A 12,568-nucleotide genomic window follows, 5' to 3' on the forward strand; every position below is an offset into this window, starting at 1 on the left:
ACAAGTTTAAAAGGATATTTTTGCACTATTTATGCACTAAAAAATTATTTTATTCATTTTATGTTTCATTTCATTTTTTTAAAATATTACTTCATTTTGAGAGAAACACTGTTAGCTGTTATCCATTGATTAAACTCAGGGTCATTCCACTTTACTGTGTTTGCGATGTTTGAAATGATTTTTAATATATAAAAAAGAAAATATAATATCAAATATTGAGTGTTTTTACTGACAAAGAATATGCAGAAATTGATTATGCAGCTGGCTTTATGTATTTGTAAACTATGTATGTTTTCTTCATTAAAATGTCAAAGGGACAGAGATTGTCCTCGAATGCTGAAATGACCCCTAAATGGTTAAAGCAATATTTCTGTTAAACCCCTTGAATTAAAGCTGAAAGTCTACACTTCAATCACAACTTGATTGCTGCATTTCGAATCCATTGTGGTGGTGTACAGAGGCAAAATTACGAAAACTGTGTCATTGTCCAAATACTTATGGACCCGACTGTATATCAGTTCAGTACAGACTACTTATAACAATGTCAGATGAATGTTATAGTGCTGCCATGATATCATAATTTAATCTCGACACTGAGGCCTGAATGTATTGTACTGAAATGATGGAAGTAAAAAATTAGTGATGGAAAACTGAACATTCACAATTCATAACAGCAAATAAATTACTAATAAAGAATATAGATAACACATGTTAAAGCATATTAAGCATCAAACATCAAAATGTAAGAAGAATTAAAATCCATCTTTCCTTTTTTTTGTAGTATTCATACTTCTAAATGTAACTTAATGATGCCTCAATCTTTAAGCAGCCTAGATTATTTCTGTCCCGTTTTCCCCAGCATTAATGTCACCCAAAGTAATGCCAAAGCTTTCTGTCACAGAAAAGCTGGCTAGCCTACTTTGCATAACCAGATCAAAAAGTCTCCGCTGAACTTGCACGCTAAGACGTGTGCTCATACCATTGACCTATGTCATGTGAATATAGTCTTTTAAATTTTAATAAGCAGTTTAAGCAATTATGATTTGCTAACAAGTGAAATGCACACCAAACGTACAGTCTAGCTGGTTATATAGCAAACTAGTTTGGTGTGGATTAAACTTGTTATCCAGACTACTAACTGACCATTTTTGAAACAGGTGAGAAGATCATTTTACTGTATATTTGCCTGATTTTATTCTGTGCTGTTAACCCCAGTCTATATTCCATAGAGAAAATGGCTGAATAGGCTGTAATGGTGTTGTAAGGAACATGATGTGGTGTGATGTCAGTATCCCAAGTGTCCTGTTCCTCTTATGACACAGCAATATGCCGAGGATTCATTTTTTTTTATTAATTAAAGAATGTTGCTTTTTATCCAATTATAGTTACATCTTGTGGAACTACTGTCAGAGCTGCTGTTACAGAAAATTATTCAACACCTTCTGACCAAACAGATTCAAAACTTTAACAGTGCTGTGGTACATTTCACAATAAAGTACCACAAACTGCATCGTGGATCATTAAAATTTCAACCATAACCCTGTTGCTATACAAATATAAAATACGACCATAATAATAATCATCCTAAAATATCTTAAATAAAAACAGCTTTACCTACTTTTACGACATCTTCATGCAGCCTAGACAATTAGTTTCCATTTAAATTCAAATGTAAGTCTTATTCAGCTTAGTGTAATTTCAGCGTAAATTCAGCTCAATGAATGTTAAATCCTACACTATCGTAGGATCCTGCAGTAGGAGCATATACTTAACGAGTGCATTTTTGTTTGCAAAATTGTAAAAGGACCTTTAAATATTTGGTCCTTAAGGTCCAACCATGTAGCTTTAATGAGTTTTTACAACACATTATATCCTCTATGTTCTCTAATTAAAGGTGCAAATGAGGCAGTTTGGTATCCTTTAAGAAACCTCCATGATGACACATGTTTGTAGCCCAAAAAAAGAAATTTATTCATATATATCTATTCATATCAGGAAATTTTAACAAAACCAACATAATGAATATCTACAAGTTTAAAGGACTTTACAGAACTTTAGGTGCAAATGGTTACAATATTGCTGCACAATATTGCTAGTATCGTGGGTCATTTCAGCATTGGAGGACATTTTCTTGCACTTTCATTGAATAAGGGACATATTAAACTATTAGAAACACATGTGCAGCCATCTCAGCATGTTGTTATACTAAAATTATTATTATTATTTTTTTTTTCAGTTTTCTTACATTCATATGTCAACCCTGTTATGGACATATGGCTATACGAAGGGAATATCTTGCAATTAAATTACTAGCATAAAAAACTTTTATATCACTTTATTGGTACCCAATTAAATAACAAATGATTAATTGATTAAAAGCTATTTTTCATTTAGTTATTTTTAACATAAAAAAGCACACGTGAGCCTCTGAATCCTTAGAGAAAATGGCATCAAATCTGTTAGGATTTTTCAAAGAAATATGCTAAATATTTCTCTTTAATTTTTAATATCCAAGTATTTTTGTGAAAATTGGCAACATATATTATTTTCCTAATATCTGTAAATAACAGGATTGACACAGTGTTAAGAGGGTTGACACTATTGGGTTATATGGCGTTAAAAGAAGCAGTCAACAAAGTAGTCTTTTAATTTTCCTTTTAGTTGATTCTGATGTGATATTACAGAGTTTTTACATATTTAGAAAGGTGTCTCAGTTTAAAAGTTTCTGACCAACAGAATGACACATTTTTTGCAATCGAAACGTTTACAGTGCTATCAGCTTTGACGCTTGAGAAATTCTAAAGAAGCAAAATCTAAAGAACCTGCATAACAATAAAAACTGTACAGTGTGTAGACATTTCACTAATAATCCAGATTTCAAAAATGGAAATATTTGGCTAAGCAAATGTAACTATTTAAAACATTTCATACAACATAAATGGAACATTTTTAAATTTATCCATCAAATGAAACATTTTATAAACAGTCAAACATTTTAAAAGTGGTATGAATTAAGAACTATAGATTTCAGATTTAATTGCTCAAAAGACATTAATTAGAAAACTTTATAACAAACTATATTAACTATATTTCAGGCAACTCTTCGTCACTTCATATTTTTTCTTCTGAAATGTTGATCTTTACTTTTGTAGCTTAGACCATATGTCTTGGTCAACTTCCACATGGTGTGCAGTAACAGACCTTGGTGGTGGAATTGACAAACAATGTCATCATAGAGATACCATATCTGGCCAGAAGAAGCAGTTTGCTCTTGTATGGTGCAAACATTTCACTTGTACATAGCCTTCTTCTGCGGCCATAATTATTCCAGGCTACAGATCTTCCTCATATTTCACAATGCACCATTTTCCAAGTACTTATGAGCTATCAAATTGAATTTCTGATGGAGAGAAAGATGCTTTAGGCTCCAGGAAAGTGAACTCCTGTGTGTTGTAACAACTGCACTGGAGTGCGTTGTGTGCAATGGCACACATGCAGCTCACATCACGATATATCAGCTGTGCCGGGTGTGTTGTTACAACTTGACATGAATGTGCATTGTTGATGCAACAGATGTGATATTGTCTGGAATGTTTTCAGCGGCCTCATTAATTGCCTCAGTCATCACACAGAACAGCTTCAGAGAGGTGTTACACTTATCAAGAGCCTTGAAGAGTTCCATTGCATTAGGTATATCATGCCCAGTGCTGACCGGTTTATCCGATGTCCTCTTTAGCACCCTGCCCCCAACACCATCGGCTGCTCTCTTAACGTGACTGGCTTTAAGCCCTTTCTCTCCAGTGTGGTGCCTTTAAAGTTGCCTTTATGTCTGTACTGAGTACAGGGACTGTGTAATGTGGACACAGCAGGATACTTGCTCTTAACATGGTTGAGGTCTGGGTCAAGATGTTGGCATATTACTGGAGGACCTTTCAGTCTGGCTGGGGAGATCAAACAAAAACAACCTGGTTCAGCTTCTTCTCCTACATACAGTACACCTGTATGTAGTGCTGTCTGCTTACGAGCCACCAAAGTGAGCAGCTTGAATTTCTTTGCTGTACTTGCAAGAATAGTTCTCAGAGAAGCCTATCTGCAGTATAGGAAGAGAGTTCTTCCTGTTGAGTTCTCGGCAAAAAGAGAACTGAATGAATGCTTTTTCAATTTGAGATCGTCCAGTGCCATTTTGACTTCCTTCCTTTCAGTTCTACTGAAAAGTTCATCCATTGTGTCACAGAGACTCCAGTGGCTCCCTCCGAAAGTTTTGTTGACTGGGAAGGTTTTCAATCTTGCACTCTTCATACATGCAGGTTTTATTTGCTGTACAACATGAGAACTCTGCACTAAGGCTTTCCAGGTTGGTGCAAGGCTTTCCAGGTCGTTATGAGATGCATCTGGGAAAGCTTCTCTGTCACAAAACCTAAATCTTCATGCAGTTTACACATACAAATGTCTCTGTCCGAGATTGCTGGATGCATGACCCAGAATGGAAGGAGACGGAAAACAGAGTGTAAGAAATAGATACTTGTGCATTCTCTGCCAAAAATTCATGTCGTCTCTCTCATAAAAAGCTACGACACTGTTTTTAACCTCTTCAGATTCTTCAGATCTTTTGAACTGATGTGAAAATTCACCTGAGCATTTTCTGTGGAAGATGCCTAGCTTCCTCTGTCCATATGCTTGCAGCTTGTACTTTTTAATTAGTTTCCAGTTAGGAGTTATTAACTGCTTCTCCTTTTCCATTCTAGTTTGTTTGTACTTCTCTTTTATTTCTGAAATCTCTCTCTTTACAAGAGGATTTTCAGGGTTTTCATCATGTGTCTCTTCTATGTTCTCGGAAAGCCTGTTTTATGACAGGCTGAATCTTTTCCTGAGCTTTTCCTTCTCTCTTCTTTCTTTTCTGAGACCCTTTTCAAGTTCTTTGATTTGTGAGTGTAGCACCTTCCTTTGTTTTGTTTTTTTATCTTTTACTTCCTACATCCTTCTGCCTGCAACATATACATTAATTGTTTTAGAACTATCAAAAGGTCCTCTCTTTAACCTAAACAATAAAAGCATGGTTTTTCAGAGCACAGGTGAGATCTCTTGGAATCTGAATTTCGATTTAGGTGCCACTGGTAATGTTCAAGTGTATGTGTCCAATAGGAGTTTTTTCTCTTGTTAGCTGGTGGCAGTAAGGTCAGTGAAACGGGTGTGGAGATGAAAGAATTTAGCTTGGATTAGTGATCTACAACAGTATTTCCCAGTCCTGTAGTCCTCGGGCAACTGCTGCTCTGCACATACACCATACACTGGAGCATCAGAAATAGTGCTCTTAGGATCACAGCTCCTAGGACCATGTTCTACATGACAGTTTTTATAACTGGGATCTTAAGATATATCACAAGTTGAGATTTTCCCTGATGACCAGAAGAAAAAAGTTAGAATGACATCACCTAATGCTTTCTTAAAGGCACAGGCTGCAATGTCATTGTTGAACTATGTACATTTATTTAAGAAACCTCCTCAGAGTACTACTCAGATTGTGACCTTGAACGCCCTTCCTGAACTTAAGTGTTAAATGGGTTCTCTCTGTTGCAGCTGAAGTAGTTGTGGTTGCTGTAGCTGCCTTCATACGACACTTCTCCTGGGCAGCTCTCCATCTTCTGCGTTTCAGTCTCTGCTCTTTTTTCCCTTTCAACCTGCTCTGCCTCATTTCTTTCTCTCTTTCTCCAAATCCTGCTGCCTTCTCACAGGTCAGCATCTCTCCTTGCCCTGTATTGTCTCTGCCTCTCTGCTGCTCTGACTGGAGCCACACCACTGAAATCTATATATACTGAAAAGAAATCCAAACATTTCTTTAACTATTTGAATAGAATGCAATTGTGAATTCACTTTCTTAATTTACTGGGAATAAACTTAGGCTTTTTGGTGTCCCAGCCATAAGTATAATGCAATAGTGTCAACTCTGTTACAAAAGAGCACTAACAGGGTTGATGATTAGCATGCTAAATCTTCAATAGCTAGCAATGTAGTGAAGCACATGGCGAGGCAGCCCGTGTACTCAACAAAGATTCTAATAACATTTTCATATATTTTTTAATTTTACAAATATTTTATTCTTTTCTGCATGATTTAAGTGCAACAGGGTTGATGAGTTCTGTTTGACCCCAAATGTACAAAAACATGCTGAAAAATGTGACAGCTTCCTTAGAGTCATGTGACGTAAAGCAACAGATTACAACATTTTTTTCCCCATTATAACAGGGTTGACAGGAATTTGAAGACAAGTTTAAAATGATATATTTTTTTCATAATTTTTTATGCATTAAAATATGATTTTAATCATTTTTTTGTAAAATCAAAGCTTACATTTTTTTTAACAGTGTTTTCATTTTTAAAAAAATAGTTCATTTTAAGAGAAAAACTGTTGACTAATCCCAGGGACATGCCGTTTTACTGCATTTGCAACTATTGAAAGAATTTTTAATATTTAAAAAAGAAAATATCAACTATTTAGTGTTTTTATTGACAGAGAATATGTAGAAATTGATTATGCAGGTGGCTTTATGTATTTGCAAACTATGTGTGTTTTTATTCATTAAAATGTCAAAGGCAAAGAGACCATCCTCAAATGCTGAAATAACCCTCATATGATTAACATTTGCTATTGGTTTTATTATTTAAGCAAGTCATTATAGATAGAAATAACAATTTTGGCCATCATTTTAAGATTTCTGGTTAAATTGTCATCCATGTCTTCTCGTAAACTCTAGTAATAAAATCATCAAAACTCAACAGAAAAATGTTAACTGTTTTTATCCACTCAAGACCACCACATTATCTGAAACTTGCAACTTAGCAACTTTGATAAAGTCTTTAAGCTCCACCCACTTGGAACAATCACTTCATGTCATATATCCATAGAAAACCTTGTTTCCTGATTTATATGTCAACTTATGGGTCTTTATGATTATACCCATCAATTTCCTTTACAAACCACACTTACTAGAGTGGAAACACATTAAACCACATTGGAGTTTAAAAACAATGTGGTTTCATTTCCACAGATTCATTAGTTTTTCTATGTTCTGAACCAAACAAGTTAATTTCTATTTCTATTTAGAACGATACTGCATAGGAAATTACAAGGATCTTTCCTAAAATGCTGTTAAATGTTGGATTTGAGCTGTATTTTATATACTGAAAAATGACAAAATTATAAAAGCCTGTAGTGTTTTCTCAGTTAAAGAATGAAGAATGACTTTTCCAAAAAATTGTTCTGAAAATTTCGCTTGAGAAAGTCTTCACAGTGAAACAAAGATTTTAAATGCTGCATCATCATCATCATCATCATCATCAACATCAACAACAACAAAAAGACTAGATTTCTGAGTTGAGTTTGTTAAGTATGCAAATGTGTGCATGCTTAATTAGGCTACGTGATGCCTCATTTGCATACATTCATTCAGCTGATGAAGAGTGATTGTAATATGTACTGATTTAGAAATTCACATGTATTCTGGTTATAATAAAGAGAAATTGATGGGGATTTAATAAATAGGAGCTCACTCTGTAATTGCATTATGTCTTTGAGTCTTGTCTATGATTAGATAATTGCATTATGTCTTTGTGTCTGGTCTATATGATTAGACAATTGCACTATGTTTTTGAATCTTATATATGATTAGATATTTGCACTATGTCTTTGAATTTTATATACGATTAGATAATTGCACTATGTCTTTGAATTTTATATACGATTAGATAATTGCATTATGTCTTTGAGTCTTATATATGATTAGATAATTGCATTATGTCTTTGAGTCTTATATATGATTAGACAATTGCATTATGTTTTTGAGTCTTATATATGATTAGATAATTGCATTATGTCTTTGAATTTTATATATGATTAGATAATTGCACTATGTCTTTGAGTCTTATATATGATTAGATAATTGCATTATGTCTTTGAGTCTTATATATGATTAGATAATTGCATTATGTCTTTGAGTCTTATATATGATTAGACAATTGCATTATGTTTTTGAATCTTATATATGATTAGACAATTGCATTATGTTTTTGAATCTTATATATGATTAGATAATTGCACTATGTCTTTGAATCTTATATATGATTAGATAATTGCATTATGTCTTTGAGTCTTATATATGATTAGATAATTGCATTATGTCTTTGAGTCTTATATATGATTAGATATTTGCATTATGTCTTTGAGTCTTATATATGATTAGATAATTGCACTATGTCTTTGAGTCTTATATATGATTAGATATTTGCACTATGTCTTTGAGTCTTATATATGATTAGATGGAGCAGGGTCTAGCTTGAAGGCAGCCTGGTTTTAATCGCACTTTAAAATACAGTTCCAGCTGAAAGCCCTCACATCAGCATGAGGCCTGAATTAAAGCAGCTGCAGTGGCTTACCTCTTCAGAGCTGCACTGATTAATCGAAGGCGCTCTGTACCTTTAATTTCAGCCTCGCCATTGAAGCGACGGAAACAAGGCGATGAGAAATCAGTCAACAACAGCGCCTGTGCTTCTAGCAATCCGATAAGAAAAGATGAGAATGAGCGCAGCTGAGGATGCTGAGCGTTTAAAACGCGGCGCGATGGAAAATCTCCCTCCTGTAATGAGCTGGAGCTCAGCTGCTCTGCCTCAGGTTGCCAGATACACTACTACTCACCCAGCTTCGCGTTAATAGCAGAAATGTGGGCGTGTCACTGAGTCGGAGTGGGCGTGCCTTAAAGAAAACATATTACTAATGTTTATACTGAAATATTTGTCATGGGTTTAGTGATTCTGGTGAGAATTTGTGGGTTGAGTCTATATTTTTGTTATTCTTGTGAGAAGTTGTTGATGTCACGGGGGGTGGCGTTATAGCTGGCACACTTACGATGGAGTTTAATAGGAGAAACAAATTCATCCATCTCAAACAGAAGTGATCGCAATCAGGTCTCGCTAAAAAACAAATGAGTAAGGGCGTCTTTTCTAACGCACCATTTTCCAGAGTCATATTAATGACACAAACTGCACTTTTTCTATAGTATACACTTATAGAAGGGAAATTATTTATTTATTATTAAATTATTATCGCACTATCCGCTGACATCCAGATGAGGATGGGTTCCCTTTTGAGTCTGGTTCCTCTCAAGGTTTCTCAAATTCTTCCTTGCCACCGTCACCTCTGGTTTGCTTATTAGGGATAAATTTATAAATTTAAAATTAACATCCAGAATTTATATATTTCTGTAAAGCTGCTTTGTGGCAATGCCCATTATTAAAAGCACTATACAGATAAAATTGAAGTGAAAATCGAATTGAATTGAAATTCAGCATAGAAGTCGTGGAGATGTTGGTATAAATGCTGGACTCGGAATACAATGCAGCTATATGATGCATTTACGCTGAGTTATGGTGAAAAAATCGCTGGCATTGATGGCGGTATCAGGATGAAAGTTGAAGCTTTGGAAGCTGGTCTGATGAGGACTAAAGGATAAAGTGCAGCTGCATCACTCTTTTCAGGTAGAGAAGAAGCGAGCGCTAATCCTGCGTTCGACTAAAACCTGTAACTAAGATGTTCTGACCTCTGACTAGGAAATTCCTACTCGGATATTCAGGAAGGTCTCCTCAGTCCCAACATCAGCAAATGACGTCATATCAACATGGCTGCTCACAACAGTAAACACAGTAGCACTTCTTTACTTTAACATCACTTATCCTGTAGGTACGAGCATTTGCTTGTTAAATCTATAACACTGACTATACAGCTGACTAATCTGAAGAGGTAAATATACATCGCTCATCACAGTCAGCTAACAAAAAACAAACATGGAGACGTCCATGTTTTTTGCATTTTGTAGCTTGTACACACAGAGGTCCAAAATGACATAATTCCAAGTTCTGATGTTATATCTGACGCCTATCTGACGTATTTGCCAATACAATCTGATATAGTTACTTTTTAAATTGAGGCAACGAGGCAATCCAGAGATGTATAATGGCTTAAGTTTCAGCAATAAGAGAAAAAAATCTTACTTACTTTCTTCGACATCTTTAGAAATATCAGTGTGGTCTTGACATTTTAGTTCTGCTGAACCTGCTGAACTGAAAATTTACTTAACACTCCTTACCACACTACACAGATGATTTACATTCAGGAGATCCTCAGGCCTTGCCTGCTATTCCACCTCTCTCTCTCTCTCTCTCTCTCTCTCATTCAGTAACTCTCTGTTAATATAATTGCGTACTCTGAGAATATGATGAAAGCTTTAACAGATAAACTCAGATCGTAGCTAGGAATTAACTGACTGATGTGGTCTTAAGGAGTGTAATCAAGTTGCAGGAGAATCACTGCTCCATCAGCGCCAAGGCTTCCTGACATTCTGTAACTGAGTTTAATATTCATCCTCCTGCTAGCTGTCTAACAGGATTGTCTGAAGGCCTGAGGGAAATTTAGCTTGCAAACCAAAAATTACATTACACTGCATATGAGGGTTGTTCGAATGGCGGTTGTGTCACAGTTTGTCTACATTTAATTACAATTATAAGTCCTACAAATGTCTATTAGTCAATTCCACATGAGTTTCCAGCGATCTGAAATTTTTTAATTTTTGTCAAATTCTTTTGTCATTTTCACATATTTTCTTATGCTTTCCTTATAACTTTGATTGAACTGTGAAAACTAAAGATTTAATAGATATTTTCATACATCTTACAGATATTATCTCTCCTGTCTTCTGTGTCTGCAAACACAATCACAAACATCATATTTTAGTTCATAATTATGATAAACAAAGGAAAAATAATGTATTGTAACTCAATGGTGCAATGAACAGATATAGCCTATTGAAAAGTGTTATTATATATTTGATAACATTATTATGTTCTTTTGTAAAGTTAAAAAAATAGAAACAGTTGACCTGTACTTTTAGTATTTCACATCTTACTGTTAGTAATGATAGTAAAATAATCATAACAAATGTTTACAAATGATTTGTATTTAAACCATAGTCATTTAATTTCCATTTTTGGTCTCTGTAAAGGATTTGAACACAATCTGGCAACCCGAGCATCCCTGAATATATTCTGTGCTGTATTGTCCCAGAGGAGGCCATCTGCCTGTCCTTTGTTTAAAAGGGTGTGAATTTGAACACTAAGTATTCTTGCTGAAAATCCACTATAATGACATGATAACAGTTTGACCTTTATTCAGATTAAATATACACATACAATCACTGCATGTTGTAGCAATATTCACTCTTCCACAGCAGGGTCTGTTGATGTCCCAGGGTGTGTGATGTAAAATAAAAATGTTTGTATGATTCCAGAAGTCAGTGTTACTCTATTAAACATCCAGTAAAGTTTAACTGAAAAAAAAAAAAAAAAAAAAAATCAAGATCAAGATATAAATGTAATGAAACACCTGCTGAATACTGGGCGTGGCCTAATATTCTAATGAGCATGTGTGATTGACATCACTCTAGGCTAGACTCCAGTCAAGGAGACAGTGTTGTGTGTTGTGTAAGGAATAAAACAGTTTGGGGTGTGCTGTTATAGGAAAATAATCAATGAAGCAGTGATGCGGAGTTACTGTTACAACCTGAAGTTGAATATTTTCCTATAACAGCATGTACTGAAGTGTTTTATTTCTCTTATTCCACAGCAACTTGCCAATGCTAGCAGTTTTTTTACTTATTTATTTTACTTAAGAATGTCTCGAGTCCAGTTTTGAGACCTTTTCTGTATTGATTTGGGTTTGTCTCAGACTTATTAGCATTTGTACTTGGACTTGTCTCAGTCTTGGGCATCAGTCTTGCTAAATAAATCTTATAAATTTTGGTCTCAAGTGAGAATTTGTAAAAATAATGTTTATATTGTCTTCCAGTAACCCAATTATATGCCTAAACCTATTGTCCAGAATGATTCTGCAGGATTCTGGGTAATTCTCAAATTTATTTGCAGTTTGTGTTTGGCGTATACTGTATATGAAAGTGAAATAAAGGCTTGACCTCGAAAAGGATTTGATGGTCTTCATTCTCGAACTTGACTTGGCCTCAGTTAGTCTTTATGTTGGACTTGACATTGGTGCCTTGACTACAGCCCTACTTTTATGTATAGTTACGTATATTTACGTTTATGTATAGTCGCCATTATTGTTGTGGAACTTCCATGAAACAAGTTATTACCTGTAATCATGTGCATAATATCAGTTATAAACAGTCATTCCCTCACTTCCTCTTGACGTTAATAAGACAGAACAAACTGTCTTCTGGTCATGTTACTAAGTAACCACAAGGCACAAAGTCCTCTGTCCTGGAGAGGAAGAGATTGAGAGAGAGAGACACACACACACACACACACACACACTCTCTCTCTCTGTAAGAAAGAGAAACAGTAGCCAGGAAGTGAAGTATCAATGAGTGCAGGTCAGTGAGGGATGGAAACTGGTAGCCAGTGATTTTCCTGCATGACAGGTTGTAATTTGTGTGATGATGCTGAGCTGAGCTGAGCCGAGCCTGACAGAAACGGAGGAGGCAAAGAGCGATTCTGTTACAGCTGTGCA

At 35.1% G+C, this 12,568-nt stretch overlaps 1 protein-coding gene across 2 annotated transcripts in view; it reads right to left on the minus strand.

The window, feature by feature from the left end:
• atp6v0a2a (ATPase H+ transporting V0 subunit a2a) overlaps nt 1-8,669 on the minus strand; it is a 29,881-nt gene extending 21,212 nt beyond the window's left edge. For both annotated transcript variants that reach the window (XM_026942465.3, XM_026942466.3), the window contains exon 1: nt 8,431-8,669. The gene's annotated coding sequence lies outside the window, so the exon portion shown is untranslated. The remainder of the gene's footprint in view (nt 1-8,430) is intronic.
• Between the last annotated feature and the right edge of the window lie 3,899 nt (nt 8,670-12,568).

The sequence above is a fragment of the Pangasianodon hypophthalmus genome, chromosome 17 (assembly GCF_027358585.1).
Source record: "Pangasianodon hypophthalmus isolate fPanHyp1 chromosome 17, fPanHyp1.pri, whole genome shotgun sequence".
Classification (NCBI taxonomy): domain Eukaryota; kingdom Metazoa; phylum Chordata; class Actinopteri; order Siluriformes; family Pangasiidae; genus Pangasianodon; species Pangasianodon hypophthalmus.